This window comes from Protopterus annectens, chromosome 7.part0 (assembly GCF_019279795.1).
Source record: "Protopterus annectens isolate FY-2018-M chromosome 7.part0, PAN1.0, whole genome shotgun sequence".
Lineage (NCBI taxonomy): Eukaryota > Metazoa > Chordata > Ceratodontiformes > Protopteridae > Protopterus > Protopterus annectens.
Genome location: NC_056739.1, coordinates 1,264,888,603 through 1,264,900,887, shown reverse-complemented (window position 1 = coordinate 1,264,900,887; position 12,285 = coordinate 1,264,888,603). Strand labels below are relative to the sequence as shown.

At 40.8% G+C, this 12,285-nt stretch overlaps 1 protein-coding gene across 2 annotated transcripts in view; it reads right to left on the bottom strand.

The window, feature by feature from the left end:
- SMAD3 (SMAD family member 3) overlaps window positions 1-12,285 on the bottom strand; it is a 1,147,441-nt gene that overhangs the window by 590,683 nt on the left and 544,473 nt on the right. The window lies entirely within an intron of this gene.

Here is a 12,285-nt window from a genome sequence, read left to right as displayed (position 1 = left end):
AACAATTTTGTAGGAAATTGCATCTTATTGCATATTTTGATGAAAAAAAAGATGCCACTTTTGATGTAAGGGTAGACCTTTTACTGAATCTTTCTCTTTATGAGTATGACTTGCTTAATGATGAAAATTTGGATATGAATGAAGCAAATGTTACTAGTTTTAATACTGATTATACTAAATTTGTTATTCCTTCACTTTCTTTGATTAGTAACTTTGTACCACCCAAGTTTCCTGCTGCAGTGTGTTTGTTTGAACAACTAATATGTAAAAGGGTGGAATTTGAATATGTTAAGTTTATGAAGTCACGGAAGCATTACAACTTAACTAAGTTTGAATGGGAAGCACTTAATCTAAGGGGTATGTTAGAACAGTGTGTGTTCAAGCAGGCTGACAAAGGTGTAAGTGGGTTATTATGCCCAAGACAAAGTATAACGATGGTCAATGAGTTATTACTGGTGAAGGATGACTACATCAAGTTAACTCAAAAACCCAGTTGTTGAATTTAATAGTGAACTCTTGGAATTATTGGAGAGGGGTGAAAGATTGGGTTTTTTGTCAGGTGAAGATGTTCAAAGTTTACATACAGTTAAACCTCGAGATCCAATCTTTTATGCTTTCCCTGCATAAAGACCTTTTAAACCTGCCAGGTAGACCAATTGTCTCTAGGGTCCACTCTTTTTTGTATAATGTTAGAATTTATTTGGACTGTGTACTTAAGGAATGTTTGGAAAAAAATCCAACTCATGTTACAAATACTCCGTGTTTGCGTGAAGCTGTTAGTACGATAAAAAGGCAAAAGGACTACTACTGGGTTTCAGTACATGTGAGTTAACTGTACATCAACATATAAAATAGATGGGGTTTGGAGGCTATTTGGGATATGATGTGGGGATGGTCCCCGTACTGCTTTTCTTGTTAGGCTGCTTAAACATTGTTTGACCCACGATTGCTTTAAGTTTAACAATGAAATTTTCCTTCAAAGGAGAGGTACAGCTATGGATGACCCATATGCTCCAACGTATGCAATCATCTATATGTTTTTTCGAGAAAAAGTTTATATATTGTACTGAATTATATAGAAGGCATGTGATAAGTGTACAAGCAATTTATTGATGATTTGTTTTTTATTTGCAAGGGACACCCTTCAGAGTTTGGAAAGTTTTTGGTAGAGCTGAATAGTAATGCTCATGGCTTGAAGGTAATTCCGCAATTCCATTTTTAGATGTGGAGTTTTATGTTGATAGTTTATCTAAGATTCAATATAAACAATTTAGAAAGCCCACTGCAGTGAATATTTTTTTTGCGTGCTGATAGTATGCATCCCCCCATTTTATGGAATCACTACCATTTGGTGAATTTAAGTGGACTGCATGTAATACTTCAGAGGATAAGCATAAAACTTAATTTTTGTTGGACGTTAAGAGGAGATTGTCTAAGAGGGTTATAATGAAGAGGTCTTGGACAATGCCTTGAGATGTATTTTGAGAATGAAAGGACAGCATGTGGTAGTAAAGGTACAACTGATCATGTTTGTAAATGATACAAAGTCTATGTACTCTGGTAAGGAGTTGTATTTCATGCCCAGATAGTCTATGTTTTCTGGAATAGTGAGGAAGTTGATTTTGGTATTTTGGCATACTGTTTGCCTGAATGAAACCGTTGGCCATTTATTTCCTGGGGTTGTGAAGTTTTCATATAAGACATATTTGAATTTGAAAGAGCTGTTAAATATGACATTGTATAGTGTTTCCCAGGAATTAGTAGGGTCATTTGGTTGTGGTTGTTGTAAAGTGTGTGGAAAACTGAGGAATATCTCTGGTAGCAACATCAACGGGTGGAAATTAATTTCATTCATTATAATTCATTTCTAAAGGAAGGTTTACTTGCAAATCTTGTGGGGTAGTGTATATAGTGGGGTGTGGTTGCAGTATAACAAAATGGTATATAGGGCAAACAAACAGGGCAGTCAAGGTTAGGATTATGGCACATTTGGGTGATATTTGGAAGAGAAATTTTAGGAGTCCTGTAGGGTAACATTTTATTAACATGCATGGTGGTAGTGATAGTTCATTCTTTTTTTGTATTTTAACCCAACCTAGTTTGCATTGGGGGGGGGGGGGTAATGTAAGTCAAAAATTAAATGAATTAGAGAGTAAATTAATTTTAAATTTTGGTACACTTCATCCAAAGGGTTTAAATTTGGAAGTTAATTACTTAAATCTGATAATAAATATTAAATATATTAAAATAAGTTGAGGATAGTTTATTATAATTATGAATGTTTAGTGTACTTGTAAACTTATTTACTTGTGTTTTGTGATGTGTTTTATATCAAAATGACGTTTTAATGGGCACTGTGCACTTTAAGAACTTAATGGAGTTCTAATTATGGTGGGGTTCACCTGGTATATATTGTGAGCATGCGTACAATTCTGTATCCTTGAAGGCAAAATGCCGAAGTACCAGATGTTTTATTGGCAGAAGTAAAGCTCTTTAAATGAACCGCTGGTGCTTTGTGTTTTTTTGTGTATTTGGAGCCTTTTTGTCTTGGTTGTTTTGTATGAAACAGTATCTATCAATAACACACTGAAGCTAAGAGCTGCAAGGCTATAATGATATAAACATTACTATTAATACTTTTTAAATATATTTCTAAGTTACATATTTATTTAACTGTAATATGTACTTGTTTATATTTTTACTGGATGTTAATTTATGGTTTAAATTGATGTGTGATGCAGTTTTGTACATTACCACTGGTGAAACTTTTTCATCATGTGATAGTTTTGACTTATTTAATTTTGTAGTTGGCATGATTAATTCATTCTGAAGTCTTCAGCTGAATAAGGACAAAAAGTACAGTTTTGTACCTACCATAAATGTAGATGTTCCGAGTGTTCACACTGCTGCAGTCATCACACTAGGGTTATCCTGCCGTCAGGCGGTCCCGCAGTTGGCCAGAGTTCCAAAGTCTTGGTATGGCGTCAGTTGCTGTCGCTTCTTCCCTGATGTCAGTGTGCCAGGGGTATATAAGAGGCATCCAACGCCATTTTCTTCAGTTTTTCTTGCCCCAGATGTTAGGTGCCCCCCAAGTAGGTAGGCAATACATACTGCTAATCAAAAATGTAAAGGAAATAAAAGGAATACCTTTAGTTACAAGCAAATACACCACAAAGGTTGTACAAGATAGAAAGGTATAGAAAGGTTCAGCTAGGTCAGAGGGGATGGAGGGAGGGTAACCTGGACTGCAGCAGTGTGAACACTCGAACATCTACATTTATGGTAGGTACAAAACTGTACTATGTTCATCGTGTTACACTGCTACAGTCATCACACTTGGGTTGAATCCCAAAGCTAAGGATGGGAGGTGGAACTAAACAGGGTTTGGAAAAGCTAGTAGGCCCTGCAAACTGCTGTGGCAAAGCCAGCTCTGGTTTTAGAGTATAGAGGTAAGTGATAGTGCTTGGTGAAAGTGTGCACTGAACTCCAAGTTGCAGCCTCCAAAATATCCTTGGTTGGTACCCCTCTGAGAAAGGCTGTTGATGTGGCTGTAGCCCTGGTGGAATGGGGCCTAATGCTCGCAGGTACAGGTTTCCCATGATGTGTGTAGCAGAAACAGATACAATGTCCTATCCATTTTGAAATGGTCTGTTTTGGGATAGCTTTTCCTTGTGATCCTGCAGCATAGGATACAAAGAGCTGGTCAGATTTTCTGAAAGCCTTAGTTTTATCCAAGTAGTAACCTAATTGCCTGTGAATGTCCAAAGTGTGCAGGAGCCTTTCTCCTTTGTTCTGGGGGTTTGGGAAAAAGGTGGGCAAATGAATGGTTTGGTTTAGGGCCACACTGGATACCACCCTTGGCATAAAGGAAGGGTTAGTTCGTAGAGCGACTCTGTCTTGATGAAAAATGATGAAAAGCTCCACTGCCATTAGGGCCTGAGACTCTCCGTGCTGAAGTTATTGCTAGCAGCAGGGCAGTTTTCCATGATAGAAACTGTAAATCTGCTGTAAAAGCTGGTTCAAAAGGCGGCAGTGTAAGCTTTTCCAGGAAAAAGTTGAGATCCCAAGTTGGTGTTGGTGCTCTCCGGGGCGGTCTTATGTTCTTAGCCCCTCTGAGGTACTGTCTTAGCAGTGGATGTGAAAATATAGGAGGATCCGTGTTGTAGTGAGCTGAAATCGCTGAGGCGTGGATCTTAATAGATGAAAAAGAAAGTCCTTTGTGCAACATCTCAGTTAAATATTGTAGAATCTGAGGAATATTTGGAACAAGGGGATTTTGGCCTTTAGCCTGGTTCCAGGCGCAAAATCTTTTCCATTTGTCTGAATAGGTTTTCCTGGTGCTGGGCCTCCTGGCCTCCAGAATGACATCCATAACAGCTTTAGAGAGAAGTGTTGACTGGTTGCTTAGGTAATTTGCCATGCAGCCAGATGTAAAGTCTTGAGCTGGCTGTGTAGAATCTGATTGTTTTGCTGAGTGAGCAGGTGAGGAATTTGAGGCAAAATCCATGGTGGGCCTTAAGCCATGTTCCTTAGTATTGGATACCAGTGTTGGCGTGGCCAGTCTGGAACAATGAGCATCATTTGTGGCCTTTCTAATCTGGCTTTCAGCAGCACCTTTGCTAGAAGAGGTAGTGGAGGAAAGGCATACACTGTTAAGGTTTTCCAACTGAATGAGAGGGCGTCCACTTTCCAAGCTAGTGGGTGGTATGTCCTTGTGCAAAATTTCTGAAGTTGACAGTTTTGGTGGTTGGCAAACAGATCTATGTCTGGGCGCCCCCATTTTAGAGTTATCATTGCAAATACTTGTGGATCTAGTTTCCACTCGTGAGGATCCATGATGTTTCTGCTAAGATCGTCTGCCAATGTGTTTTTCTTTCCTGGCAGGAATTGTGCTTGTAGTTGAACTTGGTAGGCCAGTGCTGTGTTCCACAAGGTCATTGCTTGCCTGCATAGGGGGTAGGAGTGTGTGTCCCCTTGCCTGTGTGTCCCCTTGCTTGTTTATGTACCACATTACCGTGGTGTTGTCTGTCTTTATTAGGAGTTGTCCTGGATGTAGGAGGTCCTTGAAAGCTGTTAGGGCATTTTGTACAGCTAGCATTTCTTTTTGATTGATATGCAGATGCCTTTGATCTGTAGACCATTTGCCCTGAATGCACTGTCCTGCCATGTGTGCTCCCCAGGCATAATCCGATGCATCTGTTGTTATAGTTTGCCTGGCTGTGGGTAAGATAAAAGGCTGACCCTTGTTGAGGTGACATGCCTGAGCCCACCACAGAAACTCCTGTTGAAGACAGGGAATGAGTGGTATTATTGTTTCCAAGCTGTGGCTGTGTTGAGTCCATACGCTTTTCAGGTACCATTGTAATTTCCTCATATGCAGTTTTGCAAATGGTATTAGTAGTACGCAGGATGCCATGAATCCCAAGGCCTGCAGAATTTTTCTTGCAGGGAGTTGGGTCTTTGTTGCCATCATTTTGAAGCATTGAGTCAGTTGTTCTTGCTTGTCTGGCGTGAGATAAGCCATCTGGGCCATTGTATTTAAGCTGGCACCCAGGAATATTATGTCTTGTGAGGGCACTAGTTTTGATTTCTTTTCGTTTACTGTGTACCCTAGGCGACTTAGTAGGTGTTGACAGATGCTTTAAAAGAATATCCTTTCTTTCTGCTTGAATAAGGCAGTCGTCCAGGTATGGATATATTTGCATTCCCCTTTGTCTGCAGTATGCATTTACTGGTTCCAGGCATTTTGTGAAGACCCTGGGCGCAGCAGATAAGCCAAAGGGCAGTGCAGAGAATTGATAATGAGTTGAACCTGCAGTAAATCGGAGGTATCTTCTGCAATTTTGTCTGATAGGGACATGCAGGTATGCCTCCTTGAGATCCAACGTTACTAGCCAAGCCTTCTAGCCCAGCATGGGAAGAAGTTGCTGTAGTGTTAGCATTTTGAATTTGGGTACTTGTAGATAAGTGTTTAGAATTGAGAGGTCCAGAATGGGTCTCCAGGCTTTGTCCTTTTTGGGGACTAGAAAGAGTCTTGAGTAAAATCCTTGTCCTTGCTCCTGTGTAGGTACCTGTTGAATGACTCTCATGTCCATAAGAGTTGTAATTTGTTTTTGAACCTCTGCCCATTGATTTGGTTTCAGGTTTGGCATTCCTTTTATCCTTGGTAAAGTGTGAAAGTGGAATCTGTATCCTTGTGAGACAATATTTAGGACCCTTTTGTCTTTTGTGATGATATACCAGTTGTCTGCAAAAAGTGCTAATTTTCCTCCCAAGGGAGCTGCCAAGAGAGAGTTGCTTGGCAGTCTGAGGGTTAAGTCATTGTGTTTGTCTTCTGGTAGCTTGGGATCTGTCTTCTCCTCCTTTCTGGGTTGTGGTACCCCATTGTTGAGGCTTGTAAGGGCCTTGTGACTGACCTCTGCCCCTTGGGCATCTGTATTTACCCCTCTGTAGTCTGTCAGAAGCTGGAAAGGACCAGTTTTTTGTTGGCCAATTTCTGCTGAAACGAGGGGGTTGAACCTGTAAAAAATCCTTGACCGTCTGCATAGATTTTGCCTTATCCTCCATTTTCTTTAAAACCTCCTCTGCTTTTACACCAAATAAAACATCCTGCTGTAGAGGTGCATCCAATAACTTTGCTTTAACATGGTCAGATAGGGTTTCTTCTTTTAACCAACCATGCCTACGTATGACAGACCCAGTTACTGCTGCTCTACAGGAAGCCTCCAATGAATCAAATCCACATTGTAAAGTATGTTTTCCCACTTGTTCAGCTGCATGCAACAAATCTTGCATTTCCTTGAAATCAGGCTGCTCTAAATGTGTGATCATTTTTTGTTTTAATTGAGACATCAGGTATTGCTGATATTTCAGCATGTGAAACTGGCAATTTAAGGCCCTCATAGCTAGAGTAGCTGAGGTATATACTTTCTTTCCCCATCTGTCTAGTGCTCTGGAATCCCTTTCAGAGAGTACAGGATTTTTAGCAATAGAGGCCTTAACCCCTTTGGGACCCTGGGAAATGTTTTCTGGGTCAGCAACAGGGCTTTTATATAGGAATTTGTGTGAGTCAGGGTCTCTGTAGTATTTGTCTGGTTTGGCTGGTGCAGGAGGTAGAGAGTCTGGGTTAAGGCTAGACTCTAAATAAACATCATCCACAATGTCTAACATGGGTGGAATAGCAAGTGGTCTGTGCTGGGGTAGTAAAAGGAACTCTCGGAGCCTTTTCTTAGAATCAGAGTAATCCTGGCCTTCCCAGTGGAAATGTTCCCTCATGGTATGTAAAGTTTCCCCAAAAGAGAAGTCTTCTGGTGGAGATGCTGAGAGAATACACTCTTCAGCATCAGAATCTTCATAAGGGGGAAAAGTGTATTCCTGTTCCTCAGAAGAATCTGAGGCAAGAGAGACCTGGTCAGAGGAAGTGTAATCCTCCTCCTGTCTTGGCCTTTTATTAGGAGGGGGATGGGAACCCCTGATTAGGGTAATTAAATCTTCAGCCATCTTAAGCATCTGTTTCTTAGGCATGGGGCCTTGTACTTGAGACTACTGTACAGTCTTTTTTGCTTTTAAAGGAGTTTTCAGCTTTGCATAGGATTTAATGGTGAGTGTAGTCGGTCTGAAGACACCTTCTGCAACTGAAGGCGTTTCAACTGCACTGGAATCTCCTTCAGCCCTGGAGTCGGAAAGGGCTAAAGATGAAGGCTGTGGAGGCCTAGTAATCTCTGCTTGGGAATCGGAAGCCGTCTGTGGTTCTAAATCAGCAGTCATCAGGGGCTGCATAGGCACCTCAGTGAAAACCGGAGAACCGGCGACGGGCCCAACAGAGGCTTCTGAGTCTGGTTTGGGTCTCAGCTGCCTGTCCTTATCCTTGCGTTTTTTATGCATTCCAGTCGTCGGTTGCTCCGACGGCATGGTATAATTAAATTTCCTACCAAAGTAATGTCGGGCGAAATCAAACCGACGTTTTATGGTTCATTTATTAAACCTAGAGCAAAACCGACAACCTGTGACGTTGTGGTCTGGGCCTAGGCAAGGAATACAATAAGAATGAAAGTCCTTATGAGGCATTTGCTTCCCACAAGAAATGCAATTGTTAACTTTTTCTGACATCGGACTGAGGCAAGAAAAGGTTCCCCAATGGGGTACTTAGCTTTATTGAAGACTTCGGTCTGAAATTCGATTTGAAAATCTCAGGAGTCGGATGATCGGCACTTGCGAACTGCTTCTGCTTCGGGCACCGCACAGCAAGAAAGACTGAAGAAAATGGAGTCGGATGCCTCTTATATACCCCTGGCGCACGGACGTCAGGGAAGAAGCGACAGCAACAGACGCCAGACCAAGACTTTGGAACTCTGGCCGACTGCGGGACTGCCTGACGGCAGGATAACCCTAGTGTGATGACTGCAGCAGTGTAATACGATGAACATCTGCTTAATAAAATTTTACTGTGGATTAAAATACTACTGTGGTTCTCCTATGCTTCGGTTAGTTGGCAGTTTCTATTTGTTACTAGACATACCAAACAAGAAGAAAGACTCCAGAGGTTCCTAACTAAGATCATCACAGGTTTAAAGACCCTGAGGTAATGAGAGAGACTGGAAGCACTGCCCCTTTATTCAGTATCTTATAACTCTTGAGGGATATCTACGCCTTAGACTCAGTTGACCTGGACCTGTTGTACCTCCACAAATCTAATAGTTTCACAAATACCAAAAATGGGAACCGAAATCTTCATCAGCAGATAAATATAACATGACAGAGAGACTGATTCATTACATGCTGTCTTCACCCACCTCTGGAACAGATCACCCCTGCCACCGTGTCATACGCTGTCATCCCTGAAACACGACTCAGATGACTCCATGGGCTCCCACAAATTCACCCCAAGCTTGAAATGTCTAACCCTCCTACAGAAAGGTTATATGGCATGAGGGTGGGTACTGGCAAGGCGTAAATGGTCACAAGATTCAAATGCCTTGAAATTCCTATGAATCCTATGCAGTTTTAAAATAAGTAAAGCTAAAAACACAAAGCATACTAACTTTCAAATTTTTTATCATCAGAAAATGTTAAGTTAGATTTTAATTTTGGATGGCCTCAGATAACAGATTTGTTGATGCATAATGACAAATTTTGTTTCAAAGTTTTCTTTTCAAGTTTCATAAACATTAACTATACATATATATCAAGCATTTCACATAGGTTTACATTAACATCTGCAGACATCAGCCAGAATGGAAGGGCAGCCACAGTGGTGCAGCAGTTAGCATTGCTGCCTCACAGCAAGAGGTTCTCCGGTACGATCCTGGGCAGGGGTGCCTTCTGTGTGGAGTCTGCATGTCCTCCCTGTGGTTGCGTGGGTTTCCTCCGGGTGCTTCGGCTTCCTCCCACATCCCAAAGATATGCTGTAGGTGGATTGGACACTCTAAATTGGACCTAGGTGTGAGTGTGTGTGCCTTCTGTAGAAGGTTGGGCACTGGGCTGGCAACTCGACACCATAAATCTCCACCGCCAATCATGAGCGGAGAGGTGATCCACTGTGGTGACCCCTAACTGGGAAAAGCCGAAACAAGAAGAAGACATCAGCCAGAATGGAAAAAGATTAGACTAGGAAAAACATTAATGCAGCAGATTTTTTTCAGTGGCCACAAAAAAAAAAAAAAAAAAAAAAAAGTACGTTTCTGGTCATTTTGTAAATGTGTCACCCGGATTTAAATCTGTGGCATCAGTTGTTCAGGTTCAACAACAGAAATCAGCTGTCATAAGGACAGAAAAATGAAAGTGTGTGTCATATAGCCAGCTCATAGTGTGATGCAGGATCTGTCAGCAAGTCAAATAATAATGCAGAAAAGGGAGGGGTGCACAGCGTATAACCGTGAAAAGGAACAAGCCTTTAATATATAAACTGACATGCTGAAATTCACAGAATACAGGCTGCAGTAACATTCTGACTACAGAAATCTACAGAAGTGCAGTAAAAAAACTGGCTGTTAGTTGGCTTAATTACATCTCTATGAATGAAGTTTGTTCACATGGTGTAGTTACAAAGCACTAGACTGCAATGCCAGCATTTTGCGTTTGACTAGTGAGCAAAGAGATGGAGGGTCACATTGACAATACAGGAAAGAACAGGAATGAATGGTCAAATTCTGTGTTTGAATGAATCTACATGAAATGTGGAATTTAAACCACTGTATTCCATGATGTAAAGATCTGCTACATTCCCATGCACTTCATTTACTTAAGTAACCTTTTACTTTACATAATCATCTCCAAGGATGCTAGACCTCTGAGATATGGGAGTTCCAAGTGCAGTTGTCAATCTGCATGACTACACACATTTGGCTGCCACAAAATATCTGCTCTTGCCAGTGGTCAGCTTTCCTGTCATAAGTGCAAACTTGAAGATCCATCACCACAGCAGCAACCCCCTAGAAGAGACCAGAGGCTAGAGAGCAGCAAAATACTTGGTGGCTGGAGCTGCATACAGTCTGCAAACGTAAAGCAGAAATGAAGAACAGAAGGACAAACATGGTTGCTGATGCCTGCATACAGATATAACATTATTCCACTTGCTCTACTTCTTCTCCCTCACCAACCACTACAAAGACAAGTTAATGGAGATGAAGAAAAAGGATCACTGGGTGGCCAGTGAGCGTCAGGAAGTAAAAGAAAAATGGGAAAAAAAACCCTCAAAGCTTAAAAGCAGCACTAACTAAAAAATATGCCTTGATCACATGCAGAGTTAACATTTGATTACAATGCACTAAATGTATGTTTCACCTTTGTCATGGGTGGCTAAACTGTATAAGGTGTGAACAACCACGAAATTTAGGGTATACTACGACAGAATGTGGCCATTGTTGAGGTAATTACGCAATGAAACCCTGGCAAATCTTCTATATAGAAGTAACACTAGTCTCAACAAACAGAAGACGCAGCTGTAAGGCACAAACAGAATCTGAAATAAAATACACATGAAAATTAGAAAAGCATATGACTTTGAGGAAGTGACACTAGTGAAACTGTTATTCGAGTGTACTGGCAATCCAAAGCAATGAAAGAAAAGGACAGGGACTTTAGTGCACAATTAGGAAAACTGGTGTGAACTTGAGTGCCACACAACTAGCAGTCAAGAACCTACAACAGAACGCTCTTACAGAAACTTCATGTTCTCTTACAGGTACTGAAATTACAAAGCAACAATGTATTTTAAACTGCACAAAGCCAAGACAAACAGCTGAGCCAACATGATACTTAGAGGACATTAGTTACAGCACACACAAAAGTATTAAAAGTTCTAAGGTGTGTCTGTCATATCATATTTACAAACTGAGGGCAACATCATTATTACAAATATAGGGCTCCTTTCAGATGACATTAGTTACAGCACACACAAAAGTATTAAAAGTTCTAAGGTGTGTCTGTCATATCATATTTACAAACTGAGGGCAACATCATTATTACAAATACAGGGCTCCTTTCTGACCCAACAGCTTAAGTTTTCAAGTTATCGAGTATGTGAGTGCAAACATACGCAGCATAACCATTCAGAATGTGCATATCACATGATAAAATAGGTACAGGAGCTATGGGCAAAAGGGCTAGCTAATCCAGCCCATCTGAGAACTCCTAAATCTTTCTTTTCAAATATCAGTAACTAAACTCCAGATCCAGCTGATATAGTATATAACTTGCCTAATAAATTTACAAAGGAGGTCTAAAGCTTTTAAACGAGATCTTTTGACCTTTTAAGTTCTTACAATGGAAGGGCCTGATGAATAATGTTACCAGTTCTGATGAGAAAGGACTTGAAAACAACTGTAGTGTACTATGAGGTGACTATTCTCAATTTTTGCTCACAGTTAATGAAAGATTACATATTATTAACAAGACCATTTTCTTCCACTTAAAAACAGGCTACAAACTGAAATCCTAAAAGTTTCTTAAACTGGCTCCAATGGAATACAAGTTGAAGCTCTGACTTCTATGCACATGATCAGAGTTTGTACAACAGACCTGGCAGCTGAGAAGATGGGCAAATGAAGACAATACTGAACAGAAGGTTGTTCCTATCTCAAGGAAGGAAGGAAGGAAAGGAGGCAGACAGACTTTCCGACCTCTGATACATTCTTTGGTGAAGCCCAGAAGGCTAATCACTGGTAGTGGTGCTGCATCTGTTGTCCATGTGAAATGGTTTGCACAGACACAAAAATCTGTGTCATTCAGATATCATACCAGGCACAGAGTTGTGTGCAATGTACTCTTCACATTTAAGACCAATCA